This window comes from Peromyscus leucopus, chromosome 3 (genome assembly GCF_004664715.2).
Source record: "Peromyscus leucopus breed LL Stock chromosome 3, UCI_PerLeu_2.1, whole genome shotgun sequence".
Classification (NCBI taxonomy): domain Eukaryota; kingdom Metazoa; phylum Chordata; class Mammalia; order Rodentia; family Cricetidae; genus Peromyscus; species Peromyscus leucopus.
Window position 1 is genome coordinate 13074993 of NC_051065.1, and position 26290 is coordinate 13101282.

Here is a 26290-nt window from a genome sequence, read left to right on the forward strand (position 1 = left end):
ATCATTGCCTTGTGCTAAAGGGCCTGGCAGACCAGTATGAGATCAGATGTGAGTTATATATAAAGGATGACTCCTTTTCTTGATTGTATCTTATAATTGAATAAATAGTGAAGTTAATTCTGAAGCATCAGGGATAAATTCTGCAGTCTCAATATGTAATACCACTCTTTCAGCATACTGAGAGTCAGTTACTATGTTGAGAGGTTCTGAAAAATCCATTAATACCAACAGAATAGCATACAATTCTGATTTTTGCACTGAATTATAAGGACTTTGAACCACTTTACTTAAATTTTCTGATTTGTAACCTGCCTTTCCTTGTTTGTTGGCATCTGTATAAAATGTACGAACTCCAGATATGGGTTTTTGCCGTACAATTCGAGGCAAGATCCAATTAGCTCTATAAAATCAATTCTGTTGCTTTTGGGATATTTGCTGTTAATTTCTCCCAAAAAATTACTGCAAGCTCTTTGCCAAGGTTCACTTTCTGTCCATAATTTTTCAATGTCCTCCTTAGTTAAAGGTATGACAATTTCTGCTGGGTCTATTCCTGCTAATTGACGAAGTCTCAATTTTCCTTTCCAAATCAAGTCAGAGATTTTTTCCCCATAAGTTTTTAATTTTTCATTTGGTTTATTTGGTAAAAATATCCATTCCAATATAATATCTTCCCTCTGCATTAATATTCCAGTAGGGGAATGCCTAGAAGGTAAAATAACCAAAATGCAATCCAGCTTTGGATCAATACGATCCACGTGCCCTTCATATACTTTCTTTTCTACCAAGGCCAATTGTGGTGGTATTGTGTTCACCAAAATATTGTGTACTCTAATAAAAATATCTGGGGTCAGAGAACAGACAGCCACTAGATACAAAGGCTAGAAAATGGTGGCACTCACACCTTTAATCCTAGCATCCCAGAGATAGAAATCCCTCTGGATCTCTGTGAGTTCAAGGCCACATTGGAAATAGCCAAGCATGGTGACACGCCTTTAATCCCAGAAAGTCAGCCTTTAATCCCAGGGAGTGGTGGTAGAAAGCAGGAAGATATATAAGGCGTGAGGGTGAGAGGCTAGAGGCATTTGGCTGGTTAGGCATTTGGCTGGTTAAGAATGTGGCTGGTTAAGCATTCAGGCTTTTGAGCAGTAATTCAGCTGAGAGCCATTGGGATGAGGACTCAGAGGCCTCCAGTCTGAGGAGACAAGACCAGCTAAGGAATTGGCAAGGTGAGATAGCTGTGGCTTATTCTGTCTCTCTGATTTACCAGCATGGACCCCAATAACTGGCCTCGAGTTTGCTTTTATTAATAACAACTTTTAAGATTCATGCTACATCTGGCGCCCAACGTTCGTGTTACGAATTCATGAAAAAGCTGTTTGCCTGTGGCCTTGTGAGCCCCAGCTCAGGCCCAAGCTACACTCAGCGGGTTGTGGTGGCGCACACCGGTAGGATTTGCTGAAGGAGACAGAGGCAGGAAGATCCCGAGTTTGAGCCAGCCTAGGAGGCTTGGGAGAAGCTTTGGCCCGGACAGAGCCACAATCAGTGGTGGGACCATGGAAGCAGTAGCTACTGCTCCACGTTGCCAGCTCCTTCTCATCGTGTTGGTGACTTCGATGATGCTGCTACCAGGGACAAAAGGTTTACTGCTGCTGATTCAGAGAATTGCCAGGACCATAGTGTTACAAGAAAGCATCAGCAAAGGTCAGTTTGGAAAAGTTTGGCAAGACAAATGGTGGGGAAAAATTGCTGTGAAGATTTTCTGTTCTAGGGAAGAATGTTCATGGTTCCGAGAGACAGACATTTATCAGACTATGATTGCTCCAAACCACAGAGGAGGCAAAAAAAAAAAAAAAAAAAGTCCGCAGGAAACCATGACCACGCCTAACAGTGACTTTGAAATCTTCAAAAAGATGACAGGATCCTACAACGATGATTCCACATGGACTATGATAAAGCCATTAGCCGATTAACACCATGGAAAAATCGACTTTGGACTACAAACTGGTCAGGACAATTTCGAGAGGACTAGTTGAGATGATCCAGCCTGACAGACTACTCGAACAAGGACTTGAAACAAGCCCTGAACTTTCCTATTATGCAGAGATTGGACAAATGATACAGGACTTGATGATTAACCCAAAAATTTTCTTTTCAAGATTCCCTAAAGATATCTTCACCCCTAGAAAGCAAAAAGAAAAAGAGAATATAGATATGAGATAGATCATTGAATCTACTCTGAGAAAAAAGATAAAAAGAGAATATAGATATGAGATAGATCATCGAATCTACTCTGAGAAAAAAGATAAAGAAATAATAGGATAAATAGGTAGATCATTGAATCTACACTGAAGAAAAAGGGGAAGATATAAAAATAACAAAAGATAGACTACTGAATCTATTATGAAAAGAAAAAAGAGAAAATATGGATATGATAAGATAAAAAGGGAGATTATGTAATCTACTTTTAAAAGGGAACTACTTGTTTTAAATAAGATAAGTAATGAAAATTTTTTGGTCTGAGTTTATCAGATGTTACTGGACTGGACATTGTTAATATATATAATGGAGTTTTCATATGAATCTGTTAATGTTAATGGACTAGACATCATTAATGTGAGTTTTGGCTGTATATATTGTATATACTTATTGGATAGTTTTTTCTTGTATTAGTTATAAGCTTTTTTTAATTTTAGACAAAAAGAGAGGAGATGTGGTGGTATTGTGTTCACCAAAATATTGTGTACTCTAATAAAAATATCTGGGGTCAGAGAACAGACAGCCACTAGATACAAAGGCTAGAAAATGGTGGCACTCACACCTTTAATCCTAGCATCCCAGAGATAGAAATCCCTCTGGATCTCTGTGAGTTCAAGGCCACATTGGAAATAGCCAAGCATGGTGACACGCCTTTAATCCCAGAAAGTCAGCCTTTAATCCCAGGGAGTGGTGGTAGAAAGCAGGAAGATATATAAGGCGTGAGGGTGAGAGGCTAGAGGCATTTGGCTGGTTAGGCATTTGGCTGGTTAAGAATGTGGCTGGTTAAGCATTCAGGCTTTTGAGCAGTAATTCAGCTGAGAGCCATTGGGATGAGGACTCAGAGGCCTCCAGTCTGAGGAGACAAGACCAGCTAAGGAATTGGCAAGGTGAGATAGCTGTGGCTTATTCTGTCTCTCTGATTTACCAGCATGGACCCCAATAACTGGCCTCGAGTTTGATTTTATTAATAACAACTTTTAAGATTCATGCTACAGCCAATTCTTTCTCAGCTTCAGGTGATAATTCTCTTGGACTATTTAAGTCCTTGTCACATTCTAAGGTTTTAAACAAATTAGTCAGTTCATCATTTTTTACCCCAACAATAGTTCGTAGATGAGAAATATCTCCAAATAATCTTTGAAAGTCATTAAGAGTCTATAGCCTATCTCTCTGAATTTGCACCTTTTGGGGTCTAATTTTTTGTAGCTCTATTTTATATCCTAAATAATTAATAGAATCCCCTCTTTGTATTTTTTCAGGAGCAATTTGTAATCCCCAGCAAGGCAAAATTTTCTTTACTTCTTCAAACATTCTTTCTAAAGTATCTGCATTTGAGTCAGCTAGTAAAATATCATCCATATAATGATAAATTATAGATTTAGGAAATTTTTTACGTATCACTTCCAATGGCTGTTGTACAAAATATTGGCACAGAGTTGGGCTATTTAACATTCCCTGTGGGAGGACCCTCCATTGAAATCTTTTAACCGGTTAAGAATTATTATAAGTAGGCACTGTGAAAGCAAATCTTTCTCTGTCTTTTTCTTGTAAGGGTATTGAAAAGAAACAGTCTTTTAAATCAATAACTATGAGAGGCCATCCTTTTGGTAACAGAGTAGGCAAAGGAATTCCAGATTGTAGAGAGCCCATTGGCTGAATTACTTTGTTAATTGCTCTAAGGTCTGTTACCATTCTCCATTTACCAGATTTCTTTTTAATAACAAATACAGGAGAATTCCAAGGGCTGGTTGACTGTTCAATATGCTGAGCATTTAACTGTTCTTCTACCAGCTCTTCTAAAGCCTGGAGTTTCTCTGTTGTTAAAGGCCATTGCTGAACCCATACAGGCTTGTCTGTTAACCATTTTAAAGGTAGAGCTGTTGGTATTTTTGGAAGATTATCAGTTGTTGTGCCCTGTTCTTGTATAATATGGATGGCTGGTGACAACTCAAAATAATGCCTTCTAATATTTCTCTCAGAAACATGTGCTAGTTTATGATTTGTTTCTGAGATTGGAGGGATTTTAATCTGAGTATTCCATTGTTGCAACAAGTCTCGACCCCACAGGTTCATAGCTATGTTAGCGACATATGGTTTTAATTTTCCTCTCTGTCCTTCTGGACCTATACATTCGAGCCATCTTGCACTCTGTTTCACTCCAGATAATGTCCCAATTCCTAACAGTTGAACGTTTACCTCCTGAAGAGGCCAAGCTGGATGCCAAAATTCTGGTGCAATTATGGTAATGTCCGCACCTGTGTCTACCAGACCAGACAACAAAACACCATTTATTTTTATTGTTAATTTTGGTCTCTGTTCATTAATAGAAGTTTGCCAAAAAAAATTTTTTATGTTTTCTCCTGAATTTTCTATTCTCTCTGTTTCATCATCCTGACCAGCATGATTTATTCCAATAGGCATTTGGTTATTTAATCGCTCAGAGCAGGGATTTCCTCTACAGCTGCAGGAAAGGTTTGAACTGGTTTTGCTATGGGGGCCTGCATGAGGCCCCTCCGGGAGTTTCCCGAAAAATGAGGCAAAGGATTACCCTGTCTGTCCTTTGTTGATCTACATTCGTTGGTCCAGTGTTTTCCCTTACCACACCTTCTGCATACTCCAGAAGGAAGGGGCATTCTGTTGCCATTGTTCCTTGAAGAAACATTGCTTCTAGGAATGACCTGTTTACAGTCCCTTTTAAAATGTCCTTGCTTTCCACACCCAAAACACCTAACACTCCTCAAACCTTTGGAAATTACTTCTCCTACCCACGTATCATCATGCTCATCAACCTCAACATTAATTGTTTCTCTAATCCAATCTTCCAAAGGTGCAGATCTTGCCTTTAGTGGCCTGATTATTCTTTTACATGCTGCATTCGCATTCTCAAATGCCAAAGCTTCAATTATTGCCTTACTAGCTTCTGATCCTGAGACCATTCTGTTTACTGCTGAAGCCAGTCTTTCTAAAAAATCTGTGAAAGATTCTTTTGGGCCTTGCATAACCTTTGTGAATGACTCAGGTTTTTTTCCTGGTTCCTCAACTCTGTCCCATGCATTCAAGGCTGCCATTCGACATAAAATTAGGGTTTGAACATCATATAAACATTGTGTTTGTATTGAAGCATATTGGCCTTCTCCAATAAGCTGATCCTGACAAACTTGTATTCCTTTATCCCTCCATTGTGTTTCTACGTTTCTAGCTTCCTCCTTAAACCACGTTAGAAATTGAAGTCTCTGGCTGGGTTCCAGAACAGCTTGTGCAAGGTCCCGCCAGTACTGTGGTATAATCCTATTATATGTTGACCAAGAGTTTAACATTTGCTTTACATATGGGGAATGCATGCCATAAGATACTATTGCCTCCTTAAACCTTTTAAAATCCATCAGTTCAATTGGAGCCCAGATATTTTGTGTAGCCATTTGATCAGGCATCTGCTGTACGGTTACAGAATAAATTAAGGGTGACTGTGTGAAAACAGGCTTTCTTTCTGTAACCTTATGATCCAAACTTGAACCAACTTCACTGTTAATTTCTTCTGTCTGAATTTTTACAGGTTTAACAGGTTTTTCTAAAGCTGTTATCCTGGCACTTAAATCGACTATCTTTTTAAATAGTAAAATGAGAATAAGCATGGTGATAAACTGCATAATTCGATCAACATTAATCTTCTCATATAGTTGTTCCATTGTCAGACTGCCTAAAATTTCAAACAAAACCCATTCTTCCAATGTACACAGGAAACCCATTTTTTTTAAATGTGGAAAAAAATTGTCTTTTAAATAGTTTCCTTTATGACTTACCAAATCTGCGTAGAACAGTAGAAATCCCAGCGAATTTCAAAAGAGCCACCTAGTGTCCTAGGTGTGAATCCAGAGAGAGAGAGAGAGAGAGAGAGAGAGAGAGAGAGAGAGAGAGAGAGAGAGAGAGAAACAGAGAGACAGAGAGAAAGCAAGAGAGAAAGCAAAAGCGAAAGTGAAAGTGAAAGCGAAGGGGTAGCCGGCTAAAGCTTAAATCCAGCCACTTGTTCCCTCTTGAGCCGAGTCAAGGCTTGGCTTTACAGACAGGGGCCCTGTTTAGCAGGGCAGGCCTGAGTTGTTTGTAGCACTGGCTTTAAGCAAGCAGCTCACAGTCCGGCCTGAGCCCAAGCAGACCTGGGCCGGGGCTAGGGAGCTGGCTGCTCGGGCTAGGGAGCCGGCCCCAAGCAGTTTTTAATGGATTCTTGTCACGTTGGGCGCCAGATGTAGATGTAACCAATCGTCTTATTAAAATAAGAAACACAGAGCCAATGTAAAAGAGAAAGCCAAGAGGTCAGAGCTCAGAGATAAAATCTTACCTCCTGCAGTGCTCCTAGCTTCCCCCGAGAGAGAGCTTCTTCCTGTTTGTCTGTCTTTAAATACTCTTTCTGTCTGCCTTCTCATTGGTTGTAAACCCAACCACATGACTGCCTCATCACTGCCTGTAAGTACCGCCCTCCAGGTCTTAAAGGCGTATGTCTCCAATGCTGGCTGTATCCCTGAACACACAGAAATCTACCTAGCTCTTCTAACCATCACGCTCTTGCTGTGGCTCTAATAGCTCTGACCCCAGGGCAACTTTATTAACATAAAATTAAAATTACATTTCAGTACAAATAAAATATCACCATATGGATCCTTGCAGAAGAGAGATTCTGCCAGCAGACTGCCTAATGGCAGCTCTTTCTGCACCTCCATGACAGCTAGTTACTGGCCATTGTGTGTGTGTGTGTGTGTGTGTGTGTGTGTGTGATTGCATGTTCTATGCATATGAAACAAGCAGGAAAATGATATTAATAGAAAAAAACTATGATCATTGACAAATCATGGCTCTAACAGACACAAAATAGCTATTTCTTGAGATCTTTCAAATTTATACTTTCTGGAAGATTTCTTTATTTTGGAATTTTGCATTGCTGCTGTTCTATATCTCTAACAACACATGTTTTTGTGACAAACCTTTAATACAAACAGGAAAAACAAGAACAGGAAATGATGAGCTTAGGTGTTCTTTCCACTGATTAAACATTTACTCATATTTCTGCAAGCCTTAGGCAGAAGCAAGTCAGAATCCTGATATAAAGTGAACATAAACTGGACAGGGAAGCCAGGAATGGAAAACACCTAAGATGCTCTCAGCCACGTCTAAACAGGAAGTGCTGAGTCTGGATATATTCTGAGCCTGCTTTACAAGATTTCAACACAAACAATGAGTTGAAGGGAAGAGGTACAAAGTTTAAGCATCATCTCTTCAAACCTCTTCATGCTTCTTCAAAGGAAAAGAATATCCTACTGAGGTCACACAGAGGATCTTTAGAAATGAAGACTAAGGTAGTACCTTTTTTTTAATTCAGTCTTTTATTGCCAAAATTAATTCAAGTACATTTCATAATAGCAAGCCTAGCATTCAATTGGGAAAATTTATTGAAAAATTGAGCCCAAGACTTGAAGTCCTAGACATGGATCGATGTTTTTAATTCATATTATTTTGTTATCTTGAAAATAAGCATGTACTTTTTGTTTTTGAACAAAATGAATGGGTAGGATTTTCTCCTTTACAATTGACTATGTTACTTGACCTCACATAGAATTTTTGGCATTTTTCTCTCACACAGCTCATGCTATTTTCTTTTTCTATAAATCTAAAATGGAAAAGATGAAAAAGAAAAAATGGATATGGTGGGTTTGTACTTGATGAATTTGTCTGGCTTGCATTTCTGCTGGTCTTGTGCATGCTGTTATAGCCTCTTTGACTTCATACATGCATCAGCCCTGTTCAGTCTAGAAAAATAAAAACTGTTTGAGTCATCCACCACCTCTGGAACTTATAGTCTTCCTTTTTTCTCATAGATTCCTGAGCCTTGTATAGAAGCATTTCATAGAGACATTCCATTTATGGTTGAGTGCTCCAGCATCTCCCATTCTCTGCATGCTGCCCATCTTGTGGATCTCTGTGTTAATTCCCATCTAAAGCAAGAAGATTCTCTCATGAGGGTTAGTGAAGCAGTGGTCTCTGCGTATATCAATATGTCATTAGTTGTCATTTTACTGCTATATTTATTTAACAGAATAATAGTAGTAGTTTTTCCACTAGGGTCAATGACCTATGTAATCTTGTCCTTTTAACAGTGTCAGATACGGGTACCATCTCATAGAGTGGGCTTTAAATCAATTTTTTTAAAAGTGGTTGGTTACTACCCTAGCACCACGCCACTGTTGTAGCAGTGGGCATATCTTGCAGTGGTCATAGATGGATGAGATGGATAATTACATTTTTTCCCTTTAAGAGTCTTATGTTTCATTTATTAGAAGCTAAATCTGAATCTGAAGATACAGGAAAGAGAAATAAAGAAGTAAAATAATTTTTACTGCATACTAATCATTTCTAATATAAAATGACTTTTATATAAACACGTATTAATTAGAATCTCACATTCAATATTAGGTGACTTCTTTCTGATGCCCTGATCTCTTCAAAGTATGTCGTTTTATACTCATTATCAGCATAAAATATATTTTACATCTCATAATTCATTCTTGCAAAATATAATAATAAAATGTATCCACAGTCTTGTTTCTATAAATAAAGGCATATTTGACATTTAAGATTAATTGGCAGTCATACATCTAAAAACCAGGGAGGAGCTGGGGTAAGGAGGTTTGCTGAAAGTGTTTTCACATAATTTTAACTGCTGATGCCTTGTCTGATGACCTGATGAACCCAGGTTCACTTAGTTATACCAAAAACCACTACAGTGAAACATAAAAAACTTTGCCATTAAGGTGGTAGTATTTGGTCACTTAAATGCCTCTATTATCAAATTAATTATACAGAAGACTCAACCTAATTTTAGGCTATGATAAAGTTTCTTATGCATTTAAAATAAAGCCCTGTCAAATCAAGGTCAGAAAAAGGATTGATGACTAGTTCATACTTTGGAAGAAGACATTATTCTATATTATATTACAGATTTTGCTACATTGAGCTTCATCCTTAACATGCAGGAATCCTTTTCCAAGTAACATAAATTTTTGTCTTATCAAACAGGCATGTTACTTTTTCTTTGGATTCATGAAACTATAGAGTTGTTAGACTGGGTATTTTTATATCAACTTGACATAAGTTAGTCATTTGAAAAGATGGACTCTCAGTTGAGAAAATTTCTCCATAAGATAGGCCTGTAGGCAGGTCCCTGTGAGTATTTTCTTAGTTAGAAATTGGTATGGGAAGTCCCAGTTCATTGTGGGTGAAGCCACCACCCCTAGGCTGGTGATCCTGAGTACTATAGTAAAGAAACCTGAGCAAGCCATAGAAAGTAAGTCAGTAAGCAGTGCTCCTTCATGGACTCTACCTCAATTCTTGCTTCCAGATTCTTATTCTGCTTGTGTTCCTGCCCTGACTTCCTTCCATGATGGACTTTGATGAGAAAGCATAAGCAAATAAGCCCTTTCCTCCCCAAGTTGCTTATCAGCATGGTGTTTTATCACCAATAGGAACAGGAAACCTAATTAAGACAGGTATTAACGTCTCATCGCTTTTGCAAAATACCTGAAATCAACTATACATGAGGAAGAAAGGTTTACTTGAGTCACAGTTTGAATAGTATCAGTCTGTGCTGCATTTCCACATGGGGTAAGAAGAGCATCACATAGTGGAGCATCTGACCTCAGAGCAGCCAGAAAAACAAGAGAGAAATGATTCCAATATCACCTTCTGTAGTCTAGCTTCCTTCCACCGGGACCTGCCATCTAAAAGTTACATAGCTATCCAATAGAGCCAGTGGCTGGTGACCTACTTTTTATAAAATGATGTACTTATCCAAATAGTGTTGGTAGCAATGTCACAAAATACATTTTTTAAACTTAAAATATTTGTTAAAGTGAAACAAATTTTCATCAAAATAGTTGTTGAGAAGCAAAAGATGTTATTGTTCAGTGTTGGATTATTACAGGATAATTGAATCTGTATTGATAATAGTATTTCTTATAACTCTGTGATGATTCAAGTTCCTTGCTAAAACTGATGAGGACAATGACAACAGCCATTCTAGAATGCACCTGTGCTGGCACCTCACAGAGTGCCAACTGAGTATGTATGTTAGCTAGAATTCCTTAACAAAATCCCATACACTGGGTAGCTTGTATAATAGTTTCTTTTGCACATGTAAGGTTAGAAATCTGGGGCAGGTGAAGATGTCAGCAGGTGGAGCATCTCCGTAGATTTCTCTTCAAGTGTCAGGTGGTCACATCCTCACTGTGTCCTCAGAATCTCTTCCCTGTCCACTTACTCTCCTGTGTGCAAACCAAATCATGCGTCATTCTGTTCAGGCAAGTGCCTAAGCTCATTTTTTGTCTTCATAATCTTATTAAGTCTTAAAAGTATGCCCTTTATTTATAGCTTATAATTAAACTAATTTGAAATGTTGAACACTCTGGAGATTTTGACTAAATCTTTCTATTTTTTTTTAACTGGAAAAATGATCAGTTTCATACTATTGAATCTTTTGTCTACAAACAAATAAATGTCTCTATTTAACAGAATCTTTTCAATATGGTATCCTAAAACATTGTTACTCTTCTACTTTTATGAAGGAAATGTTTTATTAGGAGATATGTCTTTTATCCTCAGCTTTATCATTTGCAGTACTCTTCACTTTTCTGGCATAGGTACAAATTTGTTATCAGACTTCTTTCTGATACCACTCTTTAATGTTGCATATAATTCATTTCTACCAGCAAGACAGTGTTTCTGTTCTTTGCACGAGGAATGTGCTTCATTGTCTCTGTTGGGTGGAATATTTTCTGGCTACAGGATTCTAGACTGAGAGTTCCCCATGCACTCACTGGGCTTCTCTAACTTCTAGGACATCATCATTTTATAATATTTATTTGTCCTCTGGACTTCACAATGCTGTCTTTATCTTTTTAAGATTTTAATTGATGTTTTTAAATGTCTTCTTTCATTTCCCTTCGTCCTTTTCTTCTTCTTCCTCACTCTTGTCTGAGATTCCTCATGCTGTTCTGGTTTCTGTTTTCTTGTTGAATTAAAATTTAAAGTCACTACCTATTAAGTCTTCACATATAACTCCAAATGTCACCTCCTCATTTCAGAAACTACACTTTCATATGTGTTAAATTTATTATTTCATAGAGTTCCTCCTGTGTTGTTTATGTTCCTGTTTCAATTATTTCCATTAACTACCTACTCTGTAGTTTATATACTTTAATGTCAGAAAGGCAAACTTCCTTCTCTTTCTTCCCTAATACATGCGAATGCCTCTGAAGGATCAGAGTCTGAAGTTTGTTCCCTAACATCCTTGATACAATTGTGAGATCATACAGGTTGAAACCATTTTCTTGCTCTACCCCACCAGTGCATCTACCTAGTCTAAGGTTGAAAGGATAAACTGGTAAAGTGAGGAGCAGAATGAGGTTTTTAAATGTATAAAACAAAACTCATAAGATTAGAATGAAAACTGGTTAGACTGAGATACAATTAAAACATTTTAAACATATTAGTGACAAAGCATAATTGCATTAAATGGCAAGGCCTGCGGTAATCTGATGAGCACTACAGTTTGTAATAGCAGTAAATGTAAACAATATTCTGAGTTTGTTTGTTTTTGTTTTGTTTGGTTTGGTTTTTTTGGTTTTTCAAGACAGGGTTTCTCTGTGTAGTTTTGTGCCTTTCCTGAAACTTGCTTTGCAGACCAGGCTGGCCTCAAACTCACAGAGATCCACCTGCCTCTGCCTCCCAAGTGCTGGGATTAAAGGCTTGCGCCACCACCACCCGGTGAGATTTTTGTGATATGAAAATATCCCTGACTTATAGTGGTCACAGAAATGATAATTCCTGCTAATACTGTTGTGGTCCATTATCTAAATTCATAATTAGGTACTAAGTCCCACAGTAAAGTAATTTTTTTCAGAATAAAAATAATTCTGTTCCTGAAACCTGTGTTAATAATGTCTGTTTTAGGTAGAGCACAGCCAGTAAAATGTCAGCCAAAAAAATATTAAACCCAGAGAAAGTACTTATTTGGACATCATAATATACCAGAATGTTTGTAGGATGTGAATGTATAGGTAGATGTTCATATTGGAGTGCTATGTTCCTACTCCAGTGATGTGCTACCCTAGAAAAAATGATATACAATAGCAACAGAGAAGGAAGCTGTACAAAAGTTGATAAGTATGCATTGGGTAGTTTCAAGGGGAAAAGGCTAGGTAGTGGTCATTGATTAAAAGAACAACTAATATTTTCTATTTTGATTAATTTAATAAATAAATTATATTTTTTACTTAACACGGAAAGTTTTCAAATGTTGTACAACTTTAAAGTCCATAATCTTAATATTAAAAATTAATTCATAATCTGCCCACATTTGTTTAAAGAATGACAGTTGTGGGTATAATTCCATACTTTGATTTTGCCACTTGCATTTATCTTTCTCACATATATTTATTATAAACAAAAATAAGTCAAAATCAAGAAAGGAGAGGAAACCAAAACTTCTACAAGCTTAGAAATTAAAGTATCAAGTTGGTTTTATTTTCTGAAAGGGACCATGCAAAGAATTAGAAGCTGTTCTCCTGATATGCCCAGATCTAATTCCTTAGCTATTTAAAATATCTCTTCGCTATTGAGTTCATCACATGTCTTGAATAAAAGCAACTATTTGAAAGTTAAGGTTTGATTCTAACAGTTGTAATAAAAGAAAAAGGAGATTTTTTTTTAACTGTTGAAGTAAAATGCCAGTTTGCTTTCTGTTTCTGTGATCTACACCATGACTAAGGCAACTTGAGGCTTACACTTCTAGACTACAGGTCATCATTGAGAGAAATCAGGGCAGGTCCTCAAGCAGTAACCGAAGCAGAAACCAGAGGGGAACAGTGCTTAGTGGCTTGTTCCCCATGATTCATGCTCAGCTTGTTTTCCCATACTACCCAGAACCTGCTGCTCAGGTGGGTTGAGTCCCACACAACAATCAACACAACAGTTCCCCACAGATATGGCCACAAGAAAATCTGATCTAGGCAACCCCTTAGTTGAGACTGCTTCTTGGATGACACTGGGTTGTGTCAAGTTGACAATCAAAACTAACCAGCATAGAAAACAATGTTTGAACTGGTATGAAAAAAAATCTACAACCTCAACTAGGTAGAAGGAAGCATCTAACACAGCTCAAAGTGTTATATAAAAGGACTTCATTCTTATGAATTAGAAAATGTGACTTTTAAACAACCATACTGGTATTAAGTAACAGGGGTGAGATTAAATTGATAATCTGTGTTGACGTCCTTTCATGCAACTCTAAAGTCAGTTAATATCAGGCAATGAGAACTTGAGAGTCAGCTATTTTATTAAACCCATTACACTATACAAGAGGACAGTCACGGAAACAGATCTTTTCAATGTATGCTCAAGTTGCTATGGAAACAATGAGCTTCCATATGGTTCTCCAGAGTCCTCTTTCTCTACATTATGCTGTCATTCACCAGAGAATGCGCCTGATAATATATGAACTGGCGTCGATAGAGGATCAAAATAATTATGTTTCAGTCACAAGCTCTTCCAGAGGTGCTATTCTACTTACGGCCCTGCCAACAGGGATAACGCTGCAGTGGTGTCCATTTCCATTTGTCTCATGGATGTGAACAAACACAATTCATTTTATAACAAAACTTGAAAACAGCAGCTAGATACAACTATTATGTGTACATCTTGCTAAAAGTTCTCTTGTTGAGAGATATCACTTAATAGCCTTCAGTCATGGCAGCTGTAAATTCTAAAATGGCATGATTTCATAAAAAGACAAATCTGACATATCTTCAAATGTGAATTGTCTCTGAGGCAGATGTCACATACAGAATCCCAAGTAATGTTCCCTAAGTAGTTATGAATAATGTTGGAGTGCATGTATTTCCCTTTTAATTTAGAAATAATTGTGTGTTAGTCTTCATTCACTAAGAAAAATCTTACTGAATAGTTGGGATTTTTTTTATTATTACAGTATTCTAACTCTGTTTGGAATGATTTTTCTTGACACATGAAAATACAAGTAGAAAAATGTGTTGGCTTTGTTACAGGTTGTCTTTTATCTGAGAACAGAGTCCAATTCTTTGTTCTAGCACAACTTTCAATAAAATTGAATGTCTAAAAAAGCATAATGAATAGTCTAGGAACAAAATTGGATCTATCAATAAGCAAGGCTTGCTTATCAAGTAAATATTTTCAATTAACAAAACTCCAATTTTTATTAAGATTTCCTTAGACTTTGCCTAATGTCACTTTTTCTGTTACAGGGAAATTACAGTTCCAATTTGTAGAAATTAGACCATCTGTTTATAGTAGATTGAACTAGATTAGCTATAAGAGAAATATCCGTTCCCTTCCAACCTTGACAGTCAAGACACATTCATTATATTCAGCTGTCATCTATCCTCAGGCTTTTTGTAGATGACAGTTTCTCAGACTTCACTTGTTTCCAAAGATCTTCACAGTATTAATCATCCTTGGCCAGGGCCTGTTAAGTCCCTCTACCATGCCATCAGCCCCACAGACATTCCCACTCCTACAGACCTACCTCTAGACGTGAGGCCTACAAACTAGCTTTTTCTGGTGAGACTTTCCCTACCACTCCCATCTAACCTCCATCGCCACACTGCTATATCCATACTCACAGGCCTACCTCTGGACCCATGCCTCTGACTTTACCTGAGAAATGTAGCTCTCACCCTCATCAGAGATGTGTCTCCTTTAAATATATGGCGACCACTACAGAAAACCACCGTTGTAAAATATTGTTTTAACGTGCATTACCTTTGTTTATATTTCATTTGTTTAACTCTATGAAGCTGCCTTACTCTGCTTGTCTAAAACACCTGATGGTCTAAGAAAGAACTAAACACCCTATAACAAGGCAGGACAAAAGATAGGTGTGGCTGGCAGGCAGAGAGAATATATAGAAAGAGAAATCTGGGAGGAGTAAAAGAAAGAAGTAACCAGAGAAGGAGGAAGATGTCAGGGGCCAGCTACCCATCTACACAGACAGGGAGTAAGAAATAATGAAAGGTATACAGAAATAGAGAAAGGTAAAAGTCCAAAGGCAAAAGTTAGACAGGATAATTTAAGTTAAAGCTGGCTAGAAATAAGCAAAGCTACAGCTGAGCATTTATAATTAAGAATAAGCCTCTGTGTGTGATTTATTTGGGAGCTGGGTGGCGGGCTCCTCAAGAGAGCAAAAGCAACAACAAACCCCTACTGATCAATGTGCAGAAAACAACAGATTTAGGAGTGCCCCCCACCAGAATGGATAAATCTACAGCAAAACACCTTCACCCAAGACTCTGAGAACATTGCAGAGAGGAGACAGCAAGGTTGTAAAATCTAGAGGACTAAGAACTCTACAGTGATGTTATTTCCTAGAAATGACAGGGAAATTTTACCTATGATACCATAACAATATGGCTGATTAAAGAAGACCTGAACAAGTACAATAACAAATGGACATCCTTATGTGGAAGAGTAATCTCATGGGGCCACACCCCTAGACAAAGAATTATAGTCAGCTAAGAAATGGTAAGAGCAGCAGAATTAGTCTTCCCCAGGGATGAGTCCCTTAATTGTCAGCTGAAATCATATACACAAAAGCAACATAAACAGATTCAACAGGTTGTATTTATATATCTACATGTGTGTATGTAATGAGTGTGTGTGTGTCTGTCTGTCTGTGAGAGAGAGAAAATTACAATTAAATGAAGAAGAAGAGGCCATGAATTTGAGAGGCAAGGGAGATTATAAGGAAGAAAGAGAAGAGGACAATGATGTAATAATATGTAATCTTTCATATTTACTTATGAATTTTATTTATTTTGTAATTATTTCTTTTAGTTTTTGAGATTCTAATACAATTATATTATTTTCCTCTTCCCTTTCCTCCCTTTAAACCCTCCCATATACTCTTCCTTGCTGTTTTTCAAGTTCATGACTTACTTTTTCATTGTTGTTGCATAGAACTCTATCTTAGTGAAAGAAATATTTATATGCATATATATGTGTATATATTAGTATTATACCCTATTCAGTATCCCACACAAGAAACTATGTATATATAATATATATTTGTTTTAAATATATAAATATATTATATATATTTGTTTGTTTGGAAAAAGCAAATCCTTACTCTTAATCAGGAAGATATGCTCAGAAGAATGAACACAGAGACACAGGAAATACATTTTGTTTTCATTCTAACTCGAGTGGTGACTATGCATTTTCTCCTTTGGCTGGGGTCCAACACCATCATCACTTGGCTAGTCTTCAAAGAACTGGCACACAGGAAATGAAGGAAAAAGGAGAACTGGGTCGCTGTTGTAGGTCATCAAATTCCTGGAATGCAGCGGGGGACCTTCGTGTAAACAAAGTTTTACTGGATGGGGATTTAAAACATTTGCAGACAAGCCTTACAAGGGGAGGGGAGATTAACCATTTTTTTAATTTCTTACTCTAAACCCAGGTTTTATACTATTTGATTAAAATAAATAATTAAATAAGAATTATTGGCCAGGCGTCTGATAGAAATTTCCTCAGCTCTATTTTCCAGTAGCTCTTTGTCACTCCTTGTCACTCTTGATTACTCTTTGTAATCTTTGTCACCGTTTTGGAAAGGAAGACTACAGAGATAAGTATCATTGCTATCAGGACACATCAGGAGATATCCAATCAGCAAGATGTCATCATCAGTGTTAATGTGATCATCTCAAGAAAAGCGGTTAGGCCTCTTTTCCTTAAGTTACATTTTCTTCCCTTGGTTTCTTTCTTTGGAGATGATAACTTAATTACAACATTTCTCCCTTCCCTTTCCTCCCTCCAAACCCTGTTCTTCAAGTTCATGGCCTCTTTTTTTACTAGTTGTTATTGTGTGTTTGTGTGTGTGTGTGTGTGTGTGTGTGTGTGTGTGTGTGTGTGTGTGTGTGTACATATATATCCATAAGTAGAACCTGTTCAGTCTGTATAATGTTACTTGTATGTATGTTTTCAGGGATGACCATTTGGCACTGAACAAACAAGTGGTGTGCTGTCTCTCCAGCTCCTAGCTTCCCCAGTTTCCTGTAGATCTTTGTGTATGGTTGAACCTCACAGACTTTCCTCTGTCTGCTTTGGCAGGTTTATTGGTGCCATCCCTGTTCAGTTCACATTTGGGCAGTCATCATTGTAGAGCAACAGGACAAGACAGTGCAGAGATTTCTCCATCTTGTATTCTTGCTGAGGCCATTCCAGTTTCAACTAGAATTTTGATGTTCTTGATGGAGAATCCCATCAAAAATTACCCAACTCTTTCCTAGGAATCCCAGGTCAAGATACCCTAACTAACATAGCTGCTGTTAAACTGCCTTTTTATGTAAACCTCCCACTCAAGCTAACTGCTTATCTTAGCTTCTGTTAAACTGCTTGCCTGAGAAAAACCTCCCTGTGCAGCTGCTAAGTGAGATATTAGGATGTGGTTTTACACTTTAAAAACCCCTTACCCTTTGCTCAGTCTGGGTGAAGGGAGGAGGGGACTGAACCTGCCTTGACTGAATCTACCAGGCTGAGCTGCATCCCCAGGGGAGTCCTTGCCCTGAAGGAGATGGGGGGTGGGTTGGATTGGGGGGAGGGAGGAGGCAAGGGAGGAGGGAGGACAGGGGAATCCATGGCTGATATGTAAAATTACATTAAATTATAAAATAAAATTAAAAAAAAAAAACCTTAACCTAAACACTGTGCTACACTTGGGTCCCAATACCCGAGTATAGTCTCAGGCAGCTGAAATAAAAACTTTCAATTGGCTATAAAGTGTGTCTGAGTGCTCATCTCTGGTGGGATCCCTGTGACACTACTAATATTACTAGGAGATACAATCTCTGAACAAACTCCCTGATCCTCTGGCTCCTACACTCTTTTCATCCTCCTCTTCTACAATGTTCCCTGAGCCTTAGATGTGAGAGTATTTTTTAGATGTATCCACTAGGTCTGGGATCTACAACTCTACATATTGATTGGTTGTGGTTATCTCTAGTGGTTTGCCTCTGTTTCAAAAACAAGTTTCCTTGATGAATAGTGAAGACTATATTTACTTAAGGTTATAAGGACAAATGATACAGATTGTTGTTAGGAATTATGCTGATTTAGTAAACTACTGGTTGTAAATTTTTCCTCCAATAACTGTTACTTCACTAATGCTGCGTAGTTATCTAGATTTCCCAAACCAGACATGATCTTCCTCTTGTTGTGCTGGTCTTGAGATCACTTAGAGAGCTGTTGGTTAATGCTAAGGTAGGCTTCCTCTACTGTATCCTAGGGTCATTGTTACTGTTCCATGTTGGTCATTAATATGGTTCACAGGCATCAGAGTTGGGGAGGACTCTTGGTTGCCTCCCTCTTTTGGAAGCTTGTATAATGCCTTGTGGTCCCAGAGAAGCTAGTCCTAGGGAAGGAGAGTTTAGGGAAGTTCCAACTCAGAGGTTCTTCCAAACAAATAATATGTTTAAAGGGTTGGAAGTAATACTCTACCAAAAGCATCTACTATTATTAAAATATATACTATTTTGAAGTGCTACACAGTTCTCCCCTTGTTGTATATTTTTTTATTTTATATAGGAACCATAGATGCAAATATAATTTGGATATGATGGTTTCACACAAAAGAATATTTGAGGCATTAAAAAGCACAATTTATCCTCAGGAAAAATAAAATTAATATTATTAAAATACTCAAGATTTAAAAATTAGAATAATGTTTAGAATTTTGAAATAAAACTAATTCCAACTAACTAATAAGAATGCTTTTGCTACTATTTGGTAGTTTTGACATCCAGTAATAAAAACTAAGAGCTATATGACACATAACCTAAAGTAGTTATTCCAAGAGCAGGATTTAATGATCACCTAATTTAGTCATTGCTGAATGTTACATTTATTTATGCAATTAGTGAAAGATCAAATGTATTTAGTCATATACAAATATAGCAAAATTACACTAATTCACAGTACTATATTGGATAAAATACATACATGAAAAAGAAGGATTGTTAAACATGGTATTAATTGACACATCGTATTAATTAATTAATACTTAATTGAATTAAAGATGACCTCTATATACTAGTTGTGAGTATGCATTGTGGTATGAAAATGATATAAATGACTAAAATTTCAAAATTCTGTATTTTGAGAGCTGAGAAAATAGCTTAGCAGATGAAGCACTTGTTGCATAAGCATGAAAACCAGAGTTGAGATCCCCAGAGAGGCAAGCATGGTAGCCATCTATAATCCCAGCATTCTGGAGGTAGATACAGGGTATCGCCAGTGCAGCTGGATTGCTACATTAGCCAGAACCAGAGGGCTCCAGTTTCGGCATGAGACCTTTCCTTGATATATTAGATGGAGAGAGAGAAAAAAAAATATATGACATCAACTTTGGCGTTTAACACACATACACACCACATGCACATACATCCTTATAGACATGTATGTTTACATGTATGTGGAAATGCAAACACATATACAAGTGCAAACCACATACGCACAAGCACACGCACAAGCACACACACATACACACACATATCCAAATACCACCTATTTCAAAGTCCATAATCATGCATCCTGAAAAGAAATGTTTAAAAATAATAATCAATCACTGGACTCAGAATTTGAAATTTTGTTGAAGAAATAATTGCTTTTAGCCCTTCCAAATCTTCTGAAGTCAACTACCATCCCTTTATACTGTTATACTGACCCACATCCAAGAAAAAAATATAACTTTTAACATTATACTAAATAAAAGTCCATATTATTTGTAAATTAAGAATGGTATAGCATGTATCGTGCATGTGTGTGTCTGTATGTGTGTGTGTGTGTGTGTGTGTGTGCATGTGCGTGTTATATGCACATGTATGTGTGCAGGAGCCAAAGAAAGACATTAAGTTTCTTGTTCTAGCTTCATTTTATTACCTTGAGAAAAGTTCTCTCGCTGATTCTGGAGTTAGGCTGATGGTCAGTAAGCTGCAGCATCCCATTTGTCTATTCTACCCATAGTGCTGTGGTTATAGATACCAACATATCCATGCTTGGCTTTTTATGTGGGCGCTGAGACTCAAACTCATTCTTACACAGCAAGTACCCTTACCAAATGTACTAACAAAGATCAAGAATGTCTTTTTAACAAAGAAATGTAGAAATAGCTAAAATGTGCTTATAGTTTATATTCATTTACTATTGTACTATACATGACTCTTATGGATTACTTAATGTTTGTTTTAACTATAATGTAGATCAAGTAGCTGCAGGACAATGTCAACAACCACAACCATTTGCAGTAAAAAAATAAAATAAAATAAAAAATCATGGATATCTTTGAAAAGTAATTCTGAGTACTATAGTTTGTATCTTGAAAGTATCCCCGAAGTCTTGGCTGTCAGTCTATGGCACTATGGAAGATGGGAGAACATGTAAGAAGTGGAACCTAGTGGGAGGAAGTTAGATCATTGGTGTGCCTTTGAAAGAGACATTGGGACCCTGGTCAATTCCTGCTTCTCTGTTTGCTTCCAGGTTGCTATCAAGTGAAGTCTCCTGAGTCACATGTTCAAGCCATGATGTCCTCCTATCAGAGGCCAAAGACAGCAGTCTCACGTGAATATAAAACAAAGGCTCTAAAACCAGGAGCCAAAGTGCACCTTCTTTCATCTACCAAATGGATTATTTGATTAAAATTTTTCCAGTAATAAAAATAAAGCTAATTTGATTTTAGGGTAAGAAAACAAAACAATTTGTTAACAAGAATGTTTTACCTTTCTTCTTTAAATTGATTTTTTTATTGAAACAATAATATATAATAAAATAATAATAGTTTAAATAAGTATTCTTTCAATGCAACTTTGAACTTTAAATAGTTTTAAGAAAAACTAGTTACATTTGGTAAATGGACTAAATATATATTTATTGACAATTAAGCATCAATAGTAATTTATGCAATTATAAAAATAATGCCTTTATTTTGAAGAAATAATATATAATCTATGTGGTTATCAAGAGGGAAAGGTGAAATTAAATTTAAAATTCATGTAAACTGGCACTGTCATTATCAATTAAAAAGAAAAATATAGACCACTTGTTTATTTTAAACCACTGGAAATTACTATCTGATAATCTTTCAAGGTAGATTCTTTTTAATTAATTGTAGTATTAAATAATACTACAGCTGAGATACAGCATCATCTACATATTATTAGTACTGATTAAGGTGAGACCCACACCGTGCCCTGCAAATACAAAGCCAAAGGAAAGCAAAGCTTCTTTGTTAATAGTAACTTATTTTTATCATTGGTTTGTTTTGTAAATCGTATCTTAAAGTATGATGTATATGCATCCATTCAACCATTTTCAAGTTTGTTTCTATGAAAAAAATAATTTCTGGTATGTAGTGGGTAGCTGTTCCAGCTTGGACCAATAAGTACCACCCCTAGTAAGGCTTCAGGTAACTGCCATTTCTACCTATGATCCGCCGCTGAGTCAGGGCTGAAGCAGGAGCCCTTAAGATTCAAGATCTGGATGTTCCAGCTCTCTTGGCTCCTTGTGATCCTGGATGCTAGATGGTAGACCAAGCAGAGTTCTTCAGAGAATACTACTGGACTGCACTTCACCTTTCCTGGATCCTGTAACCAACCCCTTTACTAGCTGTAAGGTGCCCCAAAATAAACCTCCTTTTTAACTAAATGGAGTTGCCTTAATAAATCTCCCACTACTGTTATTTTTGGTATCTTGGCTGAATTCTTCTTTTCTTTCTGAGGGACTCTAAAGTCTTTGTATTCATTTCACTCAGGGCTTCTTTTCTACATGTCTATCAAGGAATTTCTCCCATATCTCTTGCCACTAGAACAGTACCTTGGCGAACAAAATAATTTAATGGAGCTACCCAGTTGGACTGAATAACTTATGCTGTTATGTAATTCAACCAATGAAATCATGACAACAGGTCAGCATTCAGTCTGTGCCTGCTCATATAAAAGATGAGAATGGAGGAATCATTAGTTTATCTTTTACAAGAAATGATGAAAAATTGTTTGTGTGGTTTTAAGGTCTTAGGAAGATGGAAAACATGGAAATTGTTATTCCTACAGGGAGCTTCTTTTACTGACTGTCTTTAAATCTAATGACTATGGCAAGTGAAGAAACATTAGGACTATACAACTGTCAAAGAAACATTATGTCATCTAATACCTGCAATTTAAAGCTCAAAACATAAAATGTCTATCTCACCATTTTGTAGCACAGCTTTGGGAAAATGGCAAATCCAATTTCACTAACTAAAACCTTGAGCTTAAGATCAAATCAAACATTTTGAGGTATAAACTACACTTTAATGACCTATTACAACTTATATGGAAGCAAAGGCCTGGTCTGGAATAGAAAACAAATGCATCTGCTTAGTAGGGAATAAAACAAGAATTCTCAAACTCTATATTCATTCAAAATTTAGTTACACAGTATTTTTTTCCAAATCTTGCACTGAATGAGAATCAAGTTGTAACATATTCAAAATAATTTAGATTCACTTCTTTAAAAATCTTCATGTAAGTTTTAGGCCAACTTAATTTCTCTCTTCCCTGTGAATGAGTTAGTGAAAAGAATGTGGAATCCATTCTGATTAACCAGCAGATAAGCGACTTAGAAACTCATTTAAAGTCTCCATCCCTGGCGATGTCAAACAGATGTTACATCCCTGTCAGGTGACAGCACAGGGCCTGTGATGTCAAACATAATTAAATTTTTATTTTCAGATGTACCCCATGGTTTATATACACTGAAAGTGTCTCTTTCCTTTTGAACTTGGAGAGTGCTGAGCTCTGCAAAACGGGAGGCTATATTTTAGTTTAGAAGCCATTAGGGAGTGAAATCGTTTCATCAATTGGTACCCAGAGGTTTCCTTCAGGATCTGGCATGAAAAGACTGGCATTTCATTAAAATGTGCTGACAACTGAAAGAGTGGTTTGAGGAGGGACTCCTCTCACTCTCCTGTCCGGGAATATCAAGGTACCCCCCATGGCTTAATGAGAGAATAACAACGTGTCTTTCCTTTTATGGCTGCTTCACTCATTTTGTTTCTGAATGGTGAAAGAGTTAAAAGTCACAAGTTACCTAAATCATACTTACTACTAAGTTTCTTTAGACAGAAATTTTCCCCTTGGAAACATGAGTCACCAAATACCTTGGGAGAGATATAACAAGAACCTTTTCTTTTTAGTGGCATGCACAAAATGGATTAAAAACACAGAATATCCCATAAAAATGTTTTCATACCTGAATGTGCTGTACCCACGGATTCCAACCAAACTTGAATTTAAAATAAGTGCCAAGAGGTGTCTCTGTCTTGGGCTGTACAAACTTTATTCTTTTATGGACCACTAAACAATGAAATATAATTATTTACATTATATTTGGTGTTTGTAGTGCCCTAGACATCACTAAAAGTATATGAGAGATTGTGGGGGGTGCAGGAGGATACGGCCCCATTTCTAAGACAGGACTTGCACACCCTCAAATCTCAGTATCCTCAGGGGTCTGAGAATCAGCTCCTCACAGGTACTGAGTGACACCTGCACTTTAGGAGCTACCATCATGGACTTGTATCCTTATACATAAAAAGATTCCAAAATCATTAATACTCCCAAGAAGGTCCATACCTCCAAAGTGCCTATATAGCCTTGGGGCACACCCACAACCACAGATAACATCATACATGTATCTAGACTTGGGGTGACATTGAGGATTTTATTTCCTTTGTTAGAGAATAAACTTGATGGGACAAAATTGTATAATATTCATAAGTTTACTAGTGACAGAAGCTTCAGTGTGCCTTGTGCATAAGCCTTTTCAGTAAATGTCAAAGTGACTTTGGTTGAAAATTTGGAAAGCCCTACAAAAAGCTTCCACCCTCTGAAGGGTAGAGCAGTGCTGTACAGAGAACTTCAGAGCGCAGGGGTGGCACAAGGTGGCTTGATGGTGAACACTCTCATCACTGTGCTTCTGTAATAGGCAACCGTGAGGACTAGGAGAGGCCATGTGTCTAAGATCATTAGAACGGTGCTCACACACAGCTAAGTGTTAGGTCATATTGACTGCCACTATTATCCTTCCTTAACATTGTCTCACAATGGAGTGTTATCAATGGAGACTCATTCCTACCCGGCTCCGGTGTATCTGTAGATATTTAACTTCAGAAGGGGCATGTCAGGCAATGATTGTTGTGAGCTAAAGAATGTGAAAGTTTACTTTCTGGGAATGAGTGATGTAATATCTTCATATTCTAATTACAAAGGTTAGCTAGTATTTGCAGAAGTGTAGAGAGTATTTCTTCTAATTGGTTCTTAAAACTGACATTAAAAATGCAGATGGATAGTCTCTCTCACAATGTCTCCTTTTCTTGCCTCCATGGGGATTAAGACTATTTTTAACTAGTAAAGTAATTTCCATCTTGCCTTTTCCCTTATATTAAAGAAGATGCGTTCAGGTGTCTACAGTTAGATATATTTGTACTGGTTTCTAGTAAGGGAGTATCTTCTAATCTTGGGTGACCAAAAGTCTTTATTGGCATTGAATCTTAATAAGTGTCTTTGGGGATAAAGTATCAAATTAATCATGGTTTCACTTTAAATTAGAGAAAATGATGTAATAGATGCCCCCACATTAAGACTTTTGGGTATTATTCATGGAACAAAGATATCTGGATGCTATATTATATTTGATAATATTAAAAATTATTTTTACATCAACTATTTCATTTATAGTTCCAAGCAGCTTAAAATTTTGTTTTATTATTATTATATATTGTTACATTATCTAGTAGGTTTTTTATTAAATATATAATTTCACAGTATAATATGTGGGCTAATCGTGGTTGGTAGTGATAAATTTGAAGCTTTCCTCATTCCTCAGTGCCTAGAAATAATGTAAATAATACCAATTATCTTTTCACTATAGTTAAAATTAAATAATTTATAAAATGATATTTCTGCAATTTCCAATGTGTAGTTTATTGTGTAGTAATGACATATTAATCTTTTCAAGTCTGTGACTTGTTTAAGTTTACTTTTACCAGTCTACTAATTTACTCTCAAATATCTGCTCCCCTATTTATTTTCAGCATTGTATTTTATTGAATCTGCTCTCAGTCTTTTAAAATATTTCAACAGATTGCTATTGATTATAGTTTCCCTGCTGTAGAATGGATAAGTTGATCTTTCTGTAATGTTTCTTATCTATCTGGAATTTAGTATCCACTGGTGAACATTTCCAAGATTCCTTTCTCCACCATGGCCTGAGAACCCCCACTCCATTCTAGTTTTACACAATCAACTTATTTTAGATTTCACATTGGTTAAGATAGTGCGATGTTTGCCATTCTGTGCCCAAGTTACTTCCCTTTTCCTAAAAACTGCACATTTACAAGTGGCATATTTCTTTCTCTTTTAACGGCTAAATAGGGCTCCATTGCATATAGATGGCACATTTTCTCTACCTAGTCACCAGCTTGCACTGATTCCATAGCCTGGCTACTGAGGACAGCCACAAGAGGCAAGGATGGGGAAATTTTGTGCTGATTTCCTTTGGGTTGCACTCAGTCAGAAGTGACATCTGTAAATGGTGCGGCAGTCCTGGTTCTACTATTTCAGGATCGCCTGCGCTCCCTCTGGGCAGATGAAAGCAGACACTCCCAGCACTGCTGTGTAAGCCTTCTCCTTCCGCGTCTTTGCCGATGGTCACTGTGTTGTCTCTTAGGCCAGCCATTCTTATCATTGCAGGAAGACATCATTTCCCTGAAAAAAGCACTACTTTCATGATTTTATGTTTTCTTCTCTCCTTAGTTTTAATTCATTGATTTTTCGATTTAATTTTGAGAATTTCCTCTGCTTTTCTTAACTTTTTTCCCTTTTAGCTTACTCAGGAGAATATGAAACCACTATTTTCATTACTTTGTACT